The sequence below is a fragment of the Bufo bufo genome, chromosome 6 (genome assembly GCF_905171765.1).
Source record: "Bufo bufo chromosome 6, aBufBuf1.1, whole genome shotgun sequence".
NCBI lineage: Eukaryota > Metazoa > Chordata > Amphibia > Anura > Bufonidae > Bufo > Bufo bufo.
This window is the reverse complement of record NC_053394.1, coordinates 44,353,867-44,375,945: the sequence shown is the minus strand read 5'-3', so window position 1 is coordinate 44,375,945 and position 22,079 is coordinate 44,353,867. Positions and strand designations below refer to the sequence as shown.

At 46.4% G+C, this 22,079-nt stretch overlaps 1 protein-coding gene across 2 annotated transcripts in view; it reads right to left on the bottom strand.

Annotated features, from left to right (window-relative positions):
- MGMT (O-6-methylguanine-DNA methyltransferase) overlaps positions 1 to 21,805 on the bottom strand; it is a 472,493-nt gene extending 450,688 nt beyond the window's left edge. The window contains exons 1-2 of one of the 2 annotated variants that reach the window (XM_040435606.1): positions 21,699 to 21,805; positions 374 to 411 (exon numbers count right to left, since the gene is read on the bottom strand). The gene's annotated coding sequence lies outside the window, so the exon portion shown is untranslated. Of the gene's footprint in view, positions 1 to 369; positions 412 to 21,698 lie in introns of both variants that reach the window. The other variant, XM_040435608.1, reaches the window with a different exon arrangement.
- Positions 21,806 to 22,079: the final 274 nt, after the last annotated feature.

Below are 22,079 nucleotides of genomic sequence, written 5' to 3'. Positions count from 1 at the left end.
AGGAAGCAGCGCTCGCAACGCCTACTATTCCAACATCTGATCGGTAAGAATGACGGATGTCGGACCTCCGCTGATCAGACATTGATGACCTACCCTCAGGATCCTCCATCAATATGTACTGCCTGCTCAACCCCCTCTAAGCTGATTATACTCATAATATGTATGTCAACCAAACTCACAGACTTTGGTGGGACTGGATGGATGGATGGATAGATAGATAGATAGATAGATAGATAGATAGATAGATAGATAGATAGATAGATAGATAGATAGATAGATATAGGAGTGGCATCAGAGGTTGCAATACCAAATCTTGCTACTTGGAACCATTTACAGTGCACCTGAAGGGGGCGTTGTTTTCACTGCCACTTACTTTCAGAAAAGGTCTTGCAGTCGATGAAGAAGCTCTGCCTACAAAGAGAAGGAAAAAAGTGTAAATGATAAATCCTGTCAGTGGATGATAAGCCGACTGCAGCCCGCGTCATACATGGAACATGTCAATGTTATCATTTCAACGTATACGTAATGTGAAGCATTAGAAAAATGGGCTTTGGGCTTCAGAGCAGCCAATATCTAACCGAGAAGAGGATATTTCTCTCTAAGTATATTTTCCTACAGCAAAAACAGGAATTTCTGGGTTCAGTGGGTCATCTATCATCTGTAATGAGTCATAATCAACAGATGAAGCTCGCTGAAGTCCCCTCTCATCACGGAGCCGGCAGAACTTTGATCTGCGGGATAACGATCTACTGTAAGACATAACGGAGCCTGTAAAAATATGGCAGATAAATAAACAGCGCCTTAAAGCGGAAGATAACCACAGTGCCAGCCTTTCTGAGGAGTTCTTGCATTTTCTTAAAGGAGAAGATCAGTCTTAGATAGCCACCCTTTATCTCCACTTCCCCATATATAATCCATTACTTAAAGCTAGTCCATTAAGTCCTACAGATAGAGGTGCATGTAATCCTGCTCTATTACAGGGGCACCTTTTTTTAACCCCTTCAGGACCCTGCCATATTTCACCTAAAATGACCATTACACACCACAAACATCATGATCTCCATTACATTCCCCATATTATAATCTTACCTTTCATATTGCTGTCCATCGCCTATTTTCTCTTAAAAACTCTTTTATTCCATATGCTAAATAGGTTCTGAAGGTGCCCAGGGGCGGCGTTTATGCGGCCGGTGCCCAGGCCCCACGGCGCTGTTCAAATCAAGCCCCTACCCTTTCACCCCTCTGGCCTGCCCTAGGTTCTTCAGATTCCATCCTCCCGTCATTGACAAATCCGGCGCCTGCGCCGTTCAACATAATCCTCGCGCCTGCGCACTCCATTACCCACTAGGGCAGAGGCAGCAGAGCGTTTAATGCGCATGCGCTGGCCCGTACCTCCCAATCTAGCCGGCGGAAGTAAACTGCCGCAAGATCGGGATGTACGGACCGACGAAAGACTCCCTTTAAGGACCAGGCCATTTTTTCCAAATCTGACATGTGTCACTATATGTGGTGATAACTTTATAACACTTTTACTTATCCAGGCCATTCTGAGACCGTTTTCTTGTCACATATTGTACTTCATTACAGTGGTAAAACAGTCAAAAAAAATTATTATAAAATTTACCAAAAATGTGGAAAAATTTCCAAATTTCTATTTCTCTACTTTTATAATAGATAGTAATACCTCCAAAAATAGTTATTACTTTACATTCCCCATATGTCTACTTCATTTTTGTATCATTTTGGGAATGCTATTTTATTTTTTGGGGACGTTAGAAAGAAGTTTAAATTTCCAAAACCCACTTTTTAAGAATTAGTTCAGGTCTGAAGTCACTTTGTGAGGTTTACATAATAGAAACCACCCAAAAATGACCCCATTTTAGAAACTACACCCCTAAAGGTATTTAAAACTGATTTTATAAACTTTATTAACCCTTTAGGTGTTTCACAATAATTAATGGAAAATAGAGATGAAAAATTAAATTTTTTTCCACTAAGGGTACTTTCATACTAGCGTTTTTCTTTTCCGGCGCTGAGTTCCGTCCTAAGGGCTCAAGTCCGGAAAAGAACTGATCAGTTTTATCCCCATGCATTCTGAATGGAGAGGCCGTCCTTCAGGATGCATCAGGATGTCTTCAGTTCAGTCTTTTTGACTGATCAGGCTTTTCAGAAAAACGTAGCATGCAGTATTTTTACCTCCGGCCAAAAATCCTGAACACTTTGACTGAACGCCGGATCCGGTCTTTTTCCCATTGACTTGCATTAACACCGGATCTGGCGCTGTGTGTTCAGTCAAACCGGATCCGGCTTTTGCATGTTAAACCCGAAAAATGTGAAAAAAAAGTTAAAGTCCATAAATGGCGGATCCGTTTTTTCCAATGCATTTTTTCATTGTGTGATAAAAATCCTCAAATGTAATCCGTTTTCACACGTTTTTCCGGATCCGGCGGGCAGTTCTGGTGTCGGAATTGAACGCCGGATTAAAACAACGCTAGTGTGAAAGTAGCATAACAAAGGAAGGGTTAACAGCCAAACAAAACTTAATTTTTATTGCCCTGATTCTGTAGAAACACCCCATATGTGGTTGTAAACTGCTGTACGGGCACACGGCAGGGCGCAGAAGGAAAGGAACGCCATATGGTTTTTGAAAAGCAGATTTCACTGGGATAATTTTAAGCTGCCATGTCACATTTGAAGACCCCCTGACATAGTCGTATGAAACTCCAAAAAAGTGACCCCATTTTGGAAACTACGGGATAAGGTGGCAGTTTTGTTGGTACTATTTTAGGGTACATGATTTTTGGTTGCTCTATATCACTATATTACACTTTTTGTGAGGCAAGGTAACAAAGAATAGCTGTTTTGGCACAGTTTTTATTTTTTGTTATTTACAATGTTCACCTGACAGGTTAGATCATGTGGTATTTTCATAGAGCAGGTTATTACGGACGCGACAATAGCAAATATGACTTTTTTAGTTGTTTGTGTCAGTTTTACAAAATAAAGCATTTTTGAAAAAAATTATTTTAGTGTCTCCATATTCTGAAAGCCATAGGTTTTTTTTTATTTTTTGGGCGACTGTCTTGTGTAGGGGTTCATTTTTGCAGGATGAGATAACGGTTTGATTGGCACTATTTTGGGGTGCATGACTTTTTGATCGCTTGCTATTACACTTTTTGAGATGTAAGGTGACAAAAAAAATGGCTTTGACCGTTTTTATTTTTTTGGTGTTCATCTGAGGCGTTAGGTCATGTGGTATTTTTATAGAGCAGGTTGTTACGGATGCGGCAATACCTAATATGTATACATTTTTTATATACCAAAAAAAATCATGTTTTATTGTCTCCATAGTCTGAGAGCAATAGTTTTTTTAATTTTTTGGGCCATTGTCTTAGTTAGGATATAAATTTTTGCGGGAGAAGGTGACAGATTGTTAAAAAAAAGTTTTTTTTAGCACAGTTTTTATTTTATCTTTTGGACGGTGTTCATTTAAAGGGTTAGGTAATGTGATATTTTTATAGAGCCGGTCGATACAGACGCGGCGATACCTAATTTGTCTACATTTCTTTTTTTCCCTATCTTTAAAAAAAAGAATTGTACTTTATTTTGGGAAAAGGAAGCTTTTTTTTTTTACTTGAAACTTTAAATTGTTTTGTAAAATTTTTTTTTTTTACACCTTATTTTTTGTCCCACTCTGGGACTTCAACTTTTGGGGGTCAGATCACCTTTACAATGCATCACAATACTTCTGTATTGTAATGCATTGGCTGTAAGTGTATTACACAGTGTAATACACTTCAGCCTGCTTCCTGTGAGATCCAGGGGGTTGGATCTCACAGGCTCTCCCGGAAGGCAGCCACAATGCCTAAGGAAGGTATCGGGCTGCCTTCCCTGCCATCGGGTCCCCGTTACAGCAGCACGATGGAAGCTCCGATACCCGCAAGGACATCGCAGGTGCCTCGGTCAACGCAGCACATCAAGGGTTAATGCGTCGGCATCGGTGATTTCACCGATGCCGGCGCATGCAGCAGGGGTCCAGCTATCAGTTACTGCCAGACCCCTGCCGCGGATCGGGCAGGCGCATCTCCTGCACCCGCCCGATCACAGCTTGTACGGCGCTGGTCCTTAAGTTACGGACATCTGCGCCGTACATGTACAGCGCGGATCCTCTACGGGTTAAAGAATGGCTGATTGGAAGCATTTTACACTGACAATATAACCTAGCGTCTATCTTCTCTACATTTGCTGTGGAGTTGAACAGAATTGATTGCTCCTTCTGTTTAGGCAAATAAGTCTTTATATTAACCCCTTCAGCACCATGGGATTTTCCAGTTTTTTGCTTTCATTTTTACTCCCTATCTTTCCGGAGCCATAACTTTTTTATTTTTTAATAGCCGTACGAGGGCTTGTTTTTTGTGGGAAGAGTTGTACTTTCTAATGTCACTATAAGGCCTCATGCACATGACCGTTTTTTTTAAGGTCCGCAAAAACGGGGTCCGTAGGTCCGTGATCCGTGACCGTTTTTTCATCCCTGGGTCTTCCTTGATTTTTGGAGGATCCACGGACATGAAAAAAAAGTCGTTTTGGTGTCCGCCTGGCCGTGCGGAGCCAAACGGATCCGTCCTGAATTACAATGCAAGTCAATGGGGACGGATCCGTTTGACGTTGACACAATATGGTGCAATTGCAAACGGATCCGTCCCCCATTGACTTTCAATGTAAAGTCAGGAGTCAGGAGTCCCTTTTATACCGATGGTATATTTTAACTTGAAGCGTCCCCATCACCATGGGAACGCCTCTATGTTAGAATATACCATCGGATTTGAGTTAGATCGTGAAACTCAGATCCGACAGTATATTCTAACACAGAGGTGTTCCCATGGTGATGGGGACGCTTCAGGTTAGAATATACTAAAAGAACTGTGTACATGACTGCCCCCTGCTGCCTGGCCGCACTGGCCACCAATGTGTTAACTACAGGGGAGGGAGGGGGGGCCGGCCGCACTGGCCACCAATGTGTTAAATACAAGGGAGGGAGGGGGGGGCCCACTGGCCACCAATGAATTTAAAACTGGGGAGGGAGGGGGGTGTGCCCCCTCCTGCCTGGCAGCACATGATCTCTTACAGGGGGCTATGATACGCACAATTAACCCCTCAGGTGCAGCACCTGAGGGGTTAATTGTGCGGATCACAGCCCCCTGTAAGAGATCGGGTGCTGCCAGGCAGCAGGGGGCAGTCATGTACACAGTTCAAAGTATATTCTAACTAGAAGTGTCCCCATCACTATGGGAACGCCTCTGTGTTAGAATATACTGTCGGATCTGAGTTTTCACGTAGTGAAAACTCAGCTCTGAAAAAGCTTTTATGCAGACGGATCTGCGGATCAGTCTGTGTGAAAGTAGCCTACGGCCACGGACCACGGACGCCAATCTTGTGTGCATCCGTGTTTTTTCACGGACCCATTGACTTGAATGGGTCCGTGAACCGTTGTCCGTCAAAAAAATAGGACAGTTCATATTTTTCTGACGGACAGGAAACACGGATCACCGATGCGGCTGCAAAACGGTGCATTTTCCGATTTTTCCACGGACCCATTGAAAGTCAATGGGTCCGCGAAAAAAGAAACGGAAAATGGCACAACGGCCACGGATGCACACAACGGTCGTGTGCATGAGGCCTAATATTGTATGTGATGTAGCAGGAAGCTGGATAAAAAATTCCAAATTGGGTATAATATGAAAAAAAACAACAAAAAAAAACATTCCACTACAGTTTTAGGAGTTTGGTTTTTACGACATTCCCTATGCAGTAAAACTGACCTGTTACCTTCATTCTCTGGGTCAGCAGGATTACAGCAATACCACATTTGTACAGTTTTTCTTGTGTTTTAATACTGAAAAAATAAAAACTTCTGAAAGGACATTTGTTTCCTTTTCTTCTTCATGTTCTGACCTCCAGAGCTGTGTGGGGGACCTTTTTTGCGGGGCAATCTGTAGTTTTTATTGAACAAATTTTGGAGCGTGTATGACTTTTTGATCACTTTGTATTTAATTTTATAGGGAGGTAAAGCGATGAAAAAATAGTGAATTGACCACTTAGATTTTTTTTACGTTATACTTCTCCTGTACGGTAAACGCCGTAACAAAAAGAGAATAAAGATAAATAAAAACATCTTCCTTTAATCCATGGTTTCAGTAAAAAAACGCCATAGTAGTAAAGGACGCGGGGCATGGAGTCGGCAACGCAGGCTAAGAGGAAGCGCAGGTGCGTGAAATGACCATCAACTACTCCATGCCCAACATCCTGTCCGCAATGGCGTTTTTTTACTGAAAGTCAGTTGGTCTTTTTGACTGCGTAGCTGTGTCGGTCGTTTGTTTATTATTATGTACTGAAAAAATATGTTTACATTTTAATAGTTCGGGAGTTTTGGGAAACAGCGATGCTTATGATTAGTGGTGAGCGAACAGTGTTTTAGGTTCTGCGTACAGGTTCAGGTTTTATAACAATTCCGTTATGGATTCCGCTACCACGGACCAGATCGGAATTCTATGACGGCATGCACCACAGAAGCCTATGAGGCATTCCTGTATTGCATTCCGTCTGGCCAGCATAGACTTCTATTATGACGGAAAGCCTGTTATATACTTCCGTGGTGCATGCCATCATAGAATTTCATTATGGTCCGTGGTATCGGAATCTATAACGGGATTCTTCCATAACCCGAACCTTGTACGCCGAACTTAACGGGAACCTGTCACCAGTTTTATGGTGTCCTAACTAAGGGCAACATATATAAGTGACTGATTCTCTTAGCACAATGCTGGGTCACTTTCTTTAATCGACCGAGTCAATCTGCCAACAACTTGTATTGAAAAGCTCCAGCTGATAATGATGAGTCCTGAATATTCATGAGCTCCTGACTCTCCCCGCCCACCTGCTGCTGAATGACAGTTATTTTCCATATGAATCAGCAGCAGGTGGGCAGAGGAGTGGCTATAGCTCTGAATTAAATATACGCCGGACTCCAAATAGCTCATTAGCATGCGGCATCTTTGTGTGTATATTATGAGGTAACCATCGGTCACACCAGTAAGTGAATACATCTAAGGGCTCTTTCACACTTGCGTTGTTCTTTTCTTCCGGCATAGAGTTCCGTCGTCGGGGCTCTATGCCGGAAGAATCCTGATCAGTTTTATCCCAATGCATTCTGAATGGAGAGAAATCCGTTCAGGATGCATCAGGATGTCTTCAGTTCCGGACCGGAACGTTTTTTGGCCGGAAAAAATACCGCAGCATGCTGCGCTTTTTGCTCCGGCCAAAAATCCTGAACACTTGCCGCAAGGCCGGATCCGGAATTAATGCCCATTGAAAGGCATTAATCCGGATCCGGCCTTAAGCTAAACGTCGTTTCGGCGCATTGCCGGATCCGACGTTTAGCTTTTTCTGAATGGTTACCATGGCTTCCAGGACGCTAAAGTCCTGGTTGCCATGGTAAAGTGTAGCAGGGAGCGGGGGAGCAGCATACTTACTGTCCGTGCGGCTCGCCGGACGCTCCAGAGTGACGTCAGGGCGCCCCACGCGCATGGATGACATGATCGCATGGACACGTCATCCATGCGCATGGGGCGCTCTGACGTCATTCTGGAGCGCCCCGGGAGCCGCACGGACTGTAAGTATACTGCTCCCCCCACTCCCCACTACTACTATGGCAACCAGGACTTTAATAGCGTCCTGGCTGCCATAGTAACACTGAACGCATTTTGAAGACGGATCCGTCTTCAAATGCTTTCAGTTCACTTGCGTTTTTCCGGATCCGGCGTGTAATTCCGGCAAATGGAGTGCACGCCGGATCCGGACAACGCAAGTGTGAAAGAGGCCTTAGGCACTTTTTAGTAGTTAATGATTGTATATAATTAGTTAGATTAGAATCAAATATCCACATGACAGGTTCCCTTTAAGTTCGCTCAACACTACTTATGATGTTTATTTTTTATCGCTTATTTGTATTTTATTTAAGGGAATTAAATTTTTATATATTTTTTAAAACTAGGTGACGATAAGACGCAATTGCACAATTGCTATGTTTTTATGGAGCCATGCCACCTGCAGGGCTCCATAGGAATTACAACTGTATTAGCATGGCTTTCTTCAATGAGACCCAGGCTATCACAGACAATGAACGGCAAATGAACGGCTTCCCTGAATGCTGCCCGGGGGAGACTTTCAGGCCCGGGAGCGCAGCGCTCCTAGGGAAAGTCAACTCACAATTGACCATGGCATCTGAGGGGTTAAATGTCTGCGATCGGCGTAATCGCCGAGCGAAGACATTAGTCTCAGGTGTGTGCTGTTTAAAATGAGCGGGTGTCATTTTTAAAGGTCGGACTTCCACTGTACATGTATGTCAGAAGTCCCGAAAGGGTTCAACTTTGAAATACAGTACATATATGAGCATGATATCAGCAGATCTTTTGATGGCAGATTTACTAACCCTTAGGGTCCATTCACACGTCCGTAATTTGGGTCCGCATTCGTTCCGCAATTTGCGGACCCATTCACTTTCAATGGGGCTGGAACAGATGCAAATCCACATTTCCTGGTTCTGCATCTGCATTTTCGGGATCCGCATCCGTTTTTTCGGGATCCGTTGTTTCGGGATCCGCAATTTCGTTCCTGAAAAAAATAGAACAGGTCCTATTCTTGTCCGCAATTGCGGACCAGAAAAGGCATTTTCTATTATAGTGTCTGTGATGTGCGGATCCGCAAATTGCGGATCGCACATTGCAGGTGTCCGTGTTTTGCGGATCCGCAAAACACTTACGGACGTGTGAATGGACCCTTATAGTTGGTGTAAGTTCAGACCGGCTGTCTAGACCAGGTTTATCACAGAATTCTGGCTTGAAAAAAAGACTCTAAATGGGGACTTTGCAAATTTCTGGCTCACTTGTGCAAACATTTTGTGACCGATTACATTATTTTAACCACTCAAGAGCAGATTGAAACGTGGGTGTGATTTATTATGTTAAAAGGGTATTCCAAGACTTTAATACTGATTACCTATCATCTGGATAGGTCATCAGTATCTGATCGGTGGGGGGGGGGGGGAGGGGTACGACACCCGGAATCCCCACCGATCAGCTCTTTGAGAAGGAACCGACGCTCTTGATCAATGAGAGTCCCAACAGCCCCCCCCCCCCCCACTGATCTAATAGTTATGTCCTATCCAGTGGATAGAGGATACTCTTTTGTAACTGGAATACCCCTTTAAGCAAATACAGTGCCACTTAAGTACCAAGTCATAGCAATGTAAGAATTGTGAATTCGCAGGCGGCGCGTAACCCCGGAACAAGCCACGAGCGGCATTACAATGCATAAAGACGAGCAGGTATAAACCTCTGCTACCTATGAAATGGCTGGAGATTTTGTTCACGTTATGCTTGCTTCATACCTCCTCAGAGACTGTATGCAAATAATATAAAGTGCCCGCATTTCATACCCCATTAGTTTATCAACATTTCCACATCAGCTACAGGGCAGTGCAGTTGAGTCGGTGCTTTCATATTCCCGTTGACCTGATATGCAAGTCTAAGTGTGTGAGTGACAAAATAACCCTTTCAAAGACTGCGGTGCATGGAAAAGAAGCAGTGAAGGATGCAGGAATCTGTCACAGCGTCGATGCTCCAGCCTGATTTCTGTCACTGTAACATAATGTATCACGCCGAGCACCAGGACACAACATTCCCAGGCTGCGATGATCAATGACGATGGGTGGGAGCTAACAGCAGCTGCTCCTCAACTACAAAGAGGCCCAAGTGATCCGAAAAGTAATTCGAGGTAACAGATAAAACAATAGACCTCTACACCGATGGGGTATTAATACTGCGAGGGGCGTCAGAATAGAATTTTTTTTAGGTAGAATCTGCAATGAGTGTAATTGATGCTATGATACTAACAGATCACATGACCCCAGGAGGGAAGAGTAATTACCTATGTCACCTCATGTAATCAGAAATATGTAAGAGGGAGAGTGGAAGGGATTGATCCCAAAAGAAAGAGGCCTCATGCACACAACCATATGGATTTTCCGGTCTGCAAAAAAATATGGGTGTGCATTCCGTATTTTTCGGAACGGAACAGCCGGCCCCTAATAGTACAGCGCTATCCTTGTCCGTAACGCGGAAAATAATAGGACATGTTCTATCCCTTTGCGGAACGGACATACGGAAACGGAATGTACACGGAGTACCTTCCGTTTATTTTTTGCGGCTCCATTGAAATGAATGGTTCCGCATATGGTCTGCAAAATTTTTTTATAAAAATGGAACGGACGCGGAAATAAAATACGTTCGTGTGCATGAGCCCTTAAAGGGGTCATCTCATGACTTTAAGAGCCCATTTAGACATCCGTTTGCGGATCCGGAAAACACGGATACCAGCCGCTGCGCGTTCCACAATTTGCGGTCCAATGATAGAAATGCCTATTCTTGTCTGCGATTGCAGGCTAGAATAAGACCCACGACATTTTGGCAGTGTGCTGTCCGCATCTTTTGCGGCCCCATTGAAATAAATGGGCCTTTAAACTCTTTTTTTTACTCACATTATCTGGAGGACTTTCTTCCCTTTCTGTGGGTGGCAGTAGCTCAACAGTCCTCTGCATTTCCCAGGATGCAGTGCAAGTAGCTATTTGTTAACCCCTTCCTTCCCTGCATAGCAAATAGACCCTCATATATAGCCCCAGAGATACATATATGTAATGCCCCCACAATTTGATTCTCCGCTGTCTCGAGAGAGACAGCTATATATTTCTTTGAATTAGGCCTCAGGCACACGACCGTAGTTTTAGTCCACATCCAATCCGCATTTTTTGTGGATCAGATGCGCACCTGTTCATCTCAATGGGGCTGCAAAAGATGCGGACAGAACACCATGTACAGTCCGCATCTGTAAGTCTGTTCCGTGGCTCCGTTTGGCGGACATGGAAAGGACATCCCTGCAGAAGAAAAAAAAAATGGCAGCATGCTCTTGGGTTTTGCGGACCGTAAAGAGAGATACAGTCATGTGCAGGAGCCCTTAAATGTAGGGATGAAAGGATAAAAGGGCAGCTTCACCTCCACAGCACTGAGGAAAGGGGAAGGCGGCAGAGACACTACTGAGCATGTTAGACTACCTCTGAATGCAGGAGGTGGTGGGCCAGCAGGGGGCGCTACCACTGAGGGAAGCGTAATGTACACAGAAAACTAATAATGATTTTATTGCATCTATATTGCAATATTACTTGCAATGCCATAACAGCGGGTCACTTTGAATGCTGTGAACCTGCTTGCAGCTTGGCTCCACTGAATGGAGCTAAACCATGAGCAGACACTGCGCCAAGAAGGGACCTGTTTTTTCCATGAGTTCAACATTGATGGCCTATATCCTCAGGAAAGGTCATCAGTATCTGATCTAGAGCTCCCTTCTCTGGAGTCCACTCCTACCAACGTACCTAGCACAGCGCCGTACATTGTATAGTGGCCGGGCTTGGTATTGCAGTCCAGGCCCATGCATTTGAATGGGACTGAATTGCAAATAAGTCATGTGACCAGTGAACATGACATCACTAGCCTAGGAAGAGGCCGCAGCGCTCACCAGAGTACCTCAGCCTCTTCAAAAAGCTGATCGGTTGGAATGTCGGGAGTCAGGGGCATTCCGTCATGCTGGCCATAGACTTCTATTATGACGGAAAGCCTATTATAGGCTTCCGTGGTTCATGCAGTCATAGAATTCCGTTTTGGTCCGTGGTAGCGGAATCCATAACGGGATTCTCCGATAACCCAAACCCTGGATGCCGAACTTAAAACACAAGTTCGCTCAACACTACTTATGACCTATCCTGAGAACAGGTCATCAGTATTCTACTCCTGGAAAACCCTTTAAGAAAGTGCCCGCAGCGTGGCCTGGAGAGACAGAACATTCACACTTATCTGCGCCACGCGCTGCAGTCCTCCGAGCTGCCTGGGCACGGCCACATGCACCATTCCAGCCAATGGCTTCAGTGGTGACATGCTGCTTGTGGCCACATGGAGCAGGTATGAATCCTCGGTTTCAGCAGGCAGGCTACAGGCACACTGGAGAACCCCTTTAAGGCTCTATTCACAACATTTCTATGGGGTTTTCACATTTTTGATGAGCAGAATAGCATATTCTGCTGCACTATTTTTCCTTACAAGCCCAAAATTTTAATTTGTGAACTACTATAGGTCCAGGATCCATTACTGCGGCTCCTTCCTACCTGCCCACTTTCAGATCTGTATCGCCGCAGTAGACAGGTTAGGATGGCTGATACGGAGAAGTGCCGCTTCAGCACTGCCACAATAAACCAGAACTGGTATTGTACGCAGTGCATTAGACAGCGCGCCATCAACAGCAACAATTCCTGCCAAATATACGGCCATTTGTATTACTTTATCTGACAAACAAACTGGCCTCGTAAGAGTGATCCAGGGAAAGTATCTATAAAATGAGAATAAAGGCAGAACGGCGCTATTTAGCATGAATTTTTGCAGAACGCAGCAACTTTGAATGTTTAGCCGTTTCGCGGAAAAAAAACAAAGGTGTCTTCTGTTTCAAAGCAGAAATGTTTTTTTTTTTTTAGAAAACCCAACTTAATCCATCATTATTACGTCTCGTGTGTACATTACCACTAATGCATCTTAGTCAATGTGATGGATGGGGCGTTTGCCTAAACACATGAACAAATATTTAATATTCAGTAGGTTAGGAAATGTAAAAACTCCAAAACCCACAGTAACTAATTAGCGATGTTTCTGCCCCAGTAAGCAAAAGCTATGCAACTGTTTCTGGTCTTCAAGTTAATGAGCTCCTATGCATGAGGATTTTGGGACTCCCGCTGTCACGAACCAGCGGGTGTGAACCCACTATGCCACGCGTCCTACCTCCTCTAAGGGCGTTGTCTAAGTGAACCCCTCGATCTTCACAGTACCCCTGATGGTGGGGATAGACTTTCCCGAGGGGAACACCAGGTCGCTACCTCTGGAGAAGGATAGGCACACGAGGCAGCCGGTCCAGGCGGACCAGGAGGTACCTGAGAAAGGTACAAGAAGTACAGGCGTTGTCAGGAAGGCGGAGTCGTTACCAGGAGCAACACTGCAGGACCGAAGGATGAGGCAGACAGGCGAAAGGTCAGGGCAGACGGCACAGGTACAGGTCAGGCAATCCGGGTCGGCAACAGGAGAGTCGAGGCTACATCAGGAACCTTAGCAGAGCACAAGGACCTTGACACTTAGGCATCTGGGAAGGGGGCTGAGCAACTTACATATGCGCTGGTGGGTTAGGATAGGTCAGCGAGGTCACAGGACCTAACCCATAAAGCCCAGGAAGTGACACGCGCCGGCCCTTAAGGAAGTGCTGCTGGAAACAAGCAGCAAGTATGCTGTGGCCAGGGCTGAGAGCAAACTGTGGAGCGGATTCCAGAACAGCAGCACCTACAAAGACAGAGCCCAGGACTGCAGCGGGGAATGGGAAGCACTGGCAGCAGATCACAGCTGAACATGGCGCCAGGAACCATGGCGGGAAGCTGGGGAACAGCGGCGCACAGCTGCCGCTGTTACACCCGCTAAGATAGGGGTGCTCAACTCCCACCATGCCCTTCTGTAGGCTGATAGCTGTAGGCTGTCCGGGAATGATGGGAGTTGTAGTTTTGCAACAGCTGGAGGGCCGTAGGTTAAGCATGCCTGCGCTAAGTGAAACTGGCATCCTGCTGCATCTTGTATTAAAGAGGTTGTCTAGTGATCCGCTGATACGTGTAGGGGAACCCGGCAGGAAGTGTTACATTTGACCACAGCGCCACTGCAGGTGAAATAAAGCATTGCATTATTCTCATTGAAATCAATGGACTTTCAACCGTCCCATGTCCTCCATACCGAGATGCTTGTTGTGGCCACTCACCACTCTGAGTAATAAATGGAGTCTGGAGAAGGGACCCTTTTTATTAACTCAAAATTCCCTTTAAAGCACTTAAAAAGGGTTTTTCTAAAAGGGACATGGCCTATAGGAATTGTGGGGGGTCTTAAACTAGGATTTAAAGGGGTTGTCCCATTTGGACATTTATGGCGTATCCACAGAAGATGTCATAAACGTCTGATAGCTGGGGGTCCCACTTCCCACTGACCATGCTTAGGCAGCTATTTTTCGGAAGTCCCATAGCAGAGAATGGTGAGAGCTGCACATTCACCGGCCCCTCTCTATTCCCAGCACCGCACAACAGGGTCTGATTTTTGAGACAGGAGCGGGTCCAAGAGGTAGGACACAATTGGCTGGTATAGGTGTGCAATCTACATACATTAGGGGCATACACTCCTCAAAATACCAGCAAGTGTACCGCCAGAGCGTGATGTCTTCATGCCCTGTTCCATCTGCCGCTGACAATAACGTATGTACTGCTACTTTCACATTAATATTTTCCGGTATTGACATCCGTCATAGAGTCTCAATACCGGAATAAACGCTTCCGTTTTTTCCCCATTCATTGTCAGTGGAAACAAAACGTAACTGAACAGAACGGAGCGCTCCAAAATGCATTCCGTTCTCATACCGGAGAGCAGCATGCTGCGGTTTACTTTCCGTCCTGGGATGCGGAGCAAGACGGATCCGTCATGACCCACAATAGAAAACGGATCCAATCCACATTGACTTTCAATGGAGTTCAAGACGGATCCGTCTTGGCAATGTTACAAATACAACTGGATCCGTTCGTAACGGACGCATGCGGTTGTATTATCAGTAACGGACGCGTTTTTGCTGAAGTCTGCCATACACATACCTCCACGCCTCAGAAGCTTGTCAGCATGTTGGGTTAAGTTCACACAGGGCAAATCTGTGGGAGATTTCAGGCCACGTGCCCACACAAATGTACTTGATGCTTTTCCACACGGATTTTGCTGCATTTCCACAAGAAATCTGTGGCAAAATCCACGTGTTACAGGCAGATATCCTTGGTGGTTTGTCCCAGATCTCACCCTAAGCACGGCAAAAGGTGAAATGTGAATTGAAAATCTGCAGAAAGCAGTGACATGCCGTGGATTTCCAAGCCGCAGGTGAGCCGCCACCACAGGACCTCGGGATCTGGGGCGGTGGGAGGCGCGTGTAGGGGACAGTCCCAGGCACACCAGACGTGATGTTCCCAGGGGTCTCCACAGATGAATTCACTACAATGGAGAATGAACATGGAGTCACCTCACCACCACATTTATCCTACGTACACTGACATGCACTGTGCCTGTAATATCTGCTATACTAGAGTGTAAGCTCTGCAGCACAACTGCGTCCATCGAATAGCTGTAGAGTGCGCAGTGTTCACACCCGGCCCTGGTACCCATAAGAGGGCTGCCGTATTAGTGCTGTGTATACATTAGACATCTGACCTAACAAACATATTAGAGACACGCTGAAGTGCATGCCAACACAGGGTACATCACTATGAGAAACATGCCAACACAGGGTACATCACTATGAGAAACATGCCAACATGCCAACACAGGGTACATCACTATGAGAAACATGCCAACACAGGGTACATCACTATGAGAAACATGCCAACACAGGGTACATCACTATGAGAAACATGCCAACACGCCAACACAGGGCACATGCCCGGGTATATCACCACACGCCACATACCAACGCAGGGTACATGCCAGGGTATATCACCACAAGCAACATACCAACACAGGGTACATGCCAGGGTACGTCACTATGAGAAACATGCCAACACATGGCACATGCTAGGGCATATCATCATAAGAAACATGCCAACACATGGTTAATCACTATGAGAAACATGCCAACACTGGGTATATGCCAGAGTACATAACTATGAGGAACATGCCAAGACATGGTACATGCCAGGGTACATCACATGAGAACCATGCCAACACAGGGTATATCACCACATGGTACATGCCAGGGTACATCACCATTAGAAACATGCCAACACATGGTACATGCCAGGGTACGTCACTATGAGGAACATGCCAACACATGGTACATGCCAGGGCATTTCACCATAAGAAACATGCCAACACATGGTACATGCCAGGGTACATCACTATGAGAAACATACCAACACAGGGTACATGCCAGGGTACGTCACTATGAGAAACATGCCAACACAGGGTACATGCCAGGGTACATCACTATGAGGAACATGCCAACACATGGTACATGCCAGGGCATATCACCATAAGAAACATGCCAACACATGGTACATGCCAGGGTACATCACTATGAGAAACATGCCAACACAGGGTACATCACTATGAGGAACATGCCAAGACATGGTACATGCCAGGGTACATCACTATGAGAAACATGCCAACACATGGTACATGCCAGGGAATATCACTATGAGAAACATCTCAACACATGGTACATGCCAGGGTACATCACCATGAGAAACATGCCAACAAAGGGTACATGCCAGGGTACATCACTATGAGAAACATCTCAACACATGGTACATGCCAGGGTACATCACCACAAACCACATGCCAACACATGGTACATGCCAGGGTACATCACCATGAGAAACATGCCAACACATGGTACTTAACCATGAGAAACATGCCAACACATGGTACATGCCAGGATACATCACTATGAGAAACATGCCAACACATGGCACATGCCAGGGTACATCACTATGAGAAACATGCCAACACATGGCACATGCCAGGGTACATCACTATGAGAAACATGCCAACACATGGTACATGCCAGGGAATATCACCATAAGAAACATGCCAACACATGGCACATGACAGGGTACATCACTATAAGAAACATAAGGGGTTGGGTCAGCACAACCTGCTGCAGGTGCACATCACTATGGCGAAATACATATACAAACGGAAAATGCAAATGTGATCGCACACTACATCCAGCACTCTGCCCTCCATGCTGGATGAGACATTGGTTTATATTTTGGCCAAAGCATAGTAAGCCACTCACCGCGTCAAGGCTGTCTCATGAGTGGTCCCTAACTCTTGTTCCTACCTGTTCATGGGCCATGACAGCCACATAAAATCCAGGGAATGCAGGTCAGCATGCAAGCCAAGTACACTTTGCTTGTAACCCCGTCCGGTGCCATTACAGCTTTCATCGGATCCAGGGATGCAAGTACCAACATGCATGCTGAACCTACCATATACTTCTCCTGGAGCCAGATGGCTAATGGTAGGTTCAGCATGCATGTTGGTACTTGCATCCCTGGATCCGATGAAAGCTGTAATGGCACCGGACGGGGTTACAAGCAAAGTGTACTTGGCTTGCATGCATGACCTGCATTCCCTGGATTTTATGTGGCTGTCATGGCCCATGAACAGGTAGGAACAAGAGTTAGGGACCACTCATGAGACAGCCTTGACGCGGTGAGTGGCTTACTATGCTTTGGCCAAAATATAAACCAATGTCTCATCCAGCATGGAGGGCAGAGTGCTGGATGTAGTGTGCGATCACATTTGCATTTTCCGTTTGTATATGTATTTCGCCATAGTGATGTGCACCTGCAGCAGGTTGTGCTGACCCAACCCCTTATTTTTTTCTTTGTAGTATATATTGGAGGCGTGGCGATCTCCTTGGAGTCATTGCACACCTGACCAGTTAATCTGTCCTTGAGGCTGGTTTTAAAGTCAGTATAAAACTGAGTCTGCTTGTATAGAACCTACCATTAGCCATCTGGCTCCAGGAGAAGTATATGGTAGGTTCAGCATGCATGTTGGTACTTGCATCCCTGGATCCGATGAAAGCTGTAATGGCACCGGACGGGGTTACAAGCAAAGTGTACTTGGCTTGCCTGCTGACCTGCATTCCCTGGATTTTATGTGGCTGTCATGGCCCATGAACAGGTAGGAACAAGAGTTAGGGACCACTCATGAGACAGCCTTGACGCGGTGAGTGGCTTACTATGCTTTGGCCAAAATATAAACCAATGTCTCATCCAGCATGGAGGGCAGAGTGCTGGATGTAGTGTGCGATCACTATAAGAAACATGCCAACACATGGCACATGACAGGGTACATCACTATTAGAAACATGCCAACACATGGTACATGCCAGGGCATATCGCCCTAAGAATCATGCCAACACAGGGTACATGCCAGGGTACATCACTATGAGGAACATGCCAAGACGTGGCACATGCCAGGGAACATCACTTTGAGAAACATGCCAACACAGGGTACACGCCAGGGCATATCGCCATAAGAAACATGCCAACACAGGGTACACGCCAGGGCATATCGCCATAAGAAACATGCCAACACATGGCACAAGCCGGGGTACATCACTATGAGAAACATGCCAACACATGGCACATGCCAAGGTACATCACTATGAGAAACATGCCAACACAGGGTACACGCCAGGGCATATCGCCATAAGAAACATGCCAACACAGGGTACATGCCAGGGAATATCGCCATAAGAAACATGCCAATACATGGCGCATGCCAGGGAACATTACCATGAGAAACATGCCAACACATGGTACATGCCAGTAGGGGTGGGCGATATAGACTATATGCAATATAAACGAAATAAATTTGGCCAACAATAGAGATTTCGTTTATATCGCCATATCGCGGTAGAACATGGCATGCGCCGCTCTCGGCACACACAATGTTCTCCTGAGCCGGCACAGTGGAGAAGGAGGGAGTCCCTCCCCACTGTGTACGGCTGGCGCTGACCACCAGTGAGAACAGACTAGGAGGAGGAGGGACTGTGGCCACTGCGCCACCAATGAATATAGTTAATATGCCTGAATACAAACGTAGCCTGCATGTGCCGGCCATATCCCATACCTTGCCTCTATTACTGCGCGCCGTGATCTGCCGCAATTAACCCCTCAGGTCCTGACGGGTTAATTGCGGCAGATCACGATATGGCCGACACATGCAGGCTACGTTTGTATTCAGGCATATTAACTATATCCATTGGTGGCGCAGTGGCCACAGCCCCTCCCTTCTACTCCCCCTCTTCTGAGTATTATATTAATTGCGCCCCCCCCCCCCCTCCACACGATTAAATCATTGGTGGCAGTGGCCCCAGGGCGGCAGCTTCTGATCGGAGCCCCAGCAGTGTAATCGCGGCGCTCCGATCGGTTACCATGGCAGCCAGGACGCTACTGAAGCCCTGGCTGCCATGGTAATCTCCCTGCTGCCGTGTGCACTATGCACAGGACAGCAGGGACAGTGTGAGATCCTATTCACTCTAAGGCCTCTTTCACACTTGCGTTGTCCGGATCCGTCGTGTACTCCATTTGCCGGAAGTGCCCGCCGGATCCGTAACACCGCAAGTGAACTGAAAGCATTTGAAGACAGATCCGTGTTGGCCATGTTAGGGCTCTTTCACACTTGCGTTGTCCGGATCCGGCGTGTACTCCATTTGCCGGAAGTGCCCGCCGGATCCGTAACACCGCAAGTGAACTGAAAGCATTTGAAGACGGATCCGTCTTTAAAATGCGTTCAGTGTTACTATGGCAGCCAGGACGCTATTAAAGTCCTGGTTGCCGTAATAGTAGTGGGGAGTGGGGGAACAGTATACTTACAGTCCGTGCGGCTCCCGGGGCTCTCCAGAATGACGTCAGAGCGCCCCATGCGCATGGATGACGTGATCCATGCGATCACGTCATCCATGCGCGTGGGGCGCCCTGACGTCACTCTGAAGCGCCCCGGTAGCCGCACGGACGGTAAGTATACTGCTCCCCCGCTCCCCACTACAGTTTACCATGGCTGCCAGGACTTTAGCGTCCTGGGAGCCATGGTAACCATTCAGAAAAAGCTAAACGTCGGATCCGGTAATGCGCCGAAACGACGTTTAGCTTAAGGCCGGATCCGGATTAATGCCTTTCAATGGGCATTAATTCCGGATCAGGCCTTGCGGCAAGTGTTCAGGATTTTTGACCGGAGCAAAAAACGCAGCATGCTGCAGTATTTTCTCCGGCCAAAAAACGTTCCGTTCCGGAACTGAAGACATCCTGATGCATCCTGAACGGATTTCTCTCCATTCAGAATGCATTAGGATAATCCTGATCAGGATTCTTCCGGCATAGAGCCCCGACGACGGAACTCTATGCCGGAACAGAACAACGCAAGTGTGAAAGAGCCCTAATAGAGATCTATCAGGGTGAGTAGGACAAGGGTTCTAGCCCCTAAGGAGGCTAATAGTTATTAAATAAAAAGTTTTAAAAAAAAGTTTAACCCCCGAAATATAGAATATATCGCATATCGCACACGCTTAAAATTATATCGCAATATAGATTTTAGGCCATATCGCCCACCCCTACATGCCAGGGCATATCACCATAAGAAACATGCCAACACATGGTACATGCCAGGGGATATTGCCATATGAAACATGCCAATACATGGCACATGCCAGGGTACATCACCATAAGAAACATGCCAACACATGGTACATGCCAGGGCATATCACCAGTGGTGACGGATTTATTTTTTTAGGATCCATCAACCATTGACATTTAATGTATTTAGTGATGGATCCTTTTTTTCAGCTTTGATTTCCCACACCCGGATGCATCCTGATATGCAAAATCAAAATGGATCTCAATACCGGAATTAACAACGCAAGTGTGAAACAGCCTTTACCCGCTCGCCGTCTACAGCGCCGCGGTGAGCAGTGGAATTACAAGATGCCATTCGCGTCTATGGGACGGCTCTGTAATATACACTTGAATAGGAAGGAGCCGTCCCATAGATGTGAGCGGCTTCTTGTGAGCGCACTGCTCGGCGGCGCGCGGGTAAACAATTCAGAGCACAGCGCGCGGCCTTCTCTTCAACCAGCTGATCGCCGGGGGTGCGGACAACCCTTTTTGTTATACCGATGACATCGGTGCACTGTCTATTTATTTTTTGGAACGAAAATACAGTAATGTGAATGGACCGACCCTAGTGAACCCAATCATTTCTACGCGGCTGCAAAAAATGCGGACGGCACGCGCAAATTATAGGGTCATGCCCAAGGATATAGGGCATTTTTTTCAACGGGACCGGAGAAAATTGTGGGATGCACATGGACCGCATTTGTATTTTGCGGATCAGCGATTTGCAGAACTCAAAACAGACACGGTCGTCTGAATGGAGTCTCAGAAAAGTCGCACAAAAGACTAAAAACATCTGTGCAACTTGACTGCAACTCGCAGTCGCGCAAAAGTCGCAGGCTGCTTGCATTGTGATCTGTGGTGGCAACGTGGCGTGCGGTTTTCGTCCTACGTCCAAATATCCAAAAGTGTCGGATTTTCTGCGATAGTAGCCTGCCGCACTGCGCCGCCACTGACTATCATTACACAAATACGGTCATGCCTGACTGATAATCTGGATTTTTTTTTATTTCAGACTAAAGGAATGGCGGGCGTCCCCTCATCTGCCCTAGTCATAACCACAGCCGCAGCCATGATAGACTATTCATGTACAGAGATAGCCCGTACAGCCCACTGCAGCCATGTGCAGGGAGTCAGCGCCTCCTCACGTGGAGGAGTTCACAAGCTCATGACGTCATCCCTGTCAGGAGCCTGGACTGTTTTACCGCCATTTTTCCCTCCCAGCAGCGTCATACAAGTGACAGAGCACAGCAGGAGATAGGGGGTTAACAGGACGCCGCTCTGCACATAGCAAATCGTGCCTTACCACAAGCGGTCCACAGCAGCGCCACACCGCCCTGAGACTACAAGCCCCACAATGCAGTGCGCGGCGCATGCGCAGGCCTATCACCGTGCACTTCCTGCTCCTCCGGGCACTGATTACATAAGGGTTATCATATCCACAGTGCACGTGGAGGGAACTTCCAGTCATCCAGAAGTCCCTCTAGTCTGCAACTACAAGAACAGCCGAGAATGAGAGCAGGCTGTAGTTGAGAGAGAGCAAGAGTAGTGCAGTTGCCCATAGCAACTTATATTTTTTTTTTATTCATGCTGCGCCATAACTGGTTGCTATGGGCAACTGCTGCAATTGAAAATGGAAAAAAATAGGAATCTGATTGTATTTGTATTAAAGAAATTCCTGGACAGT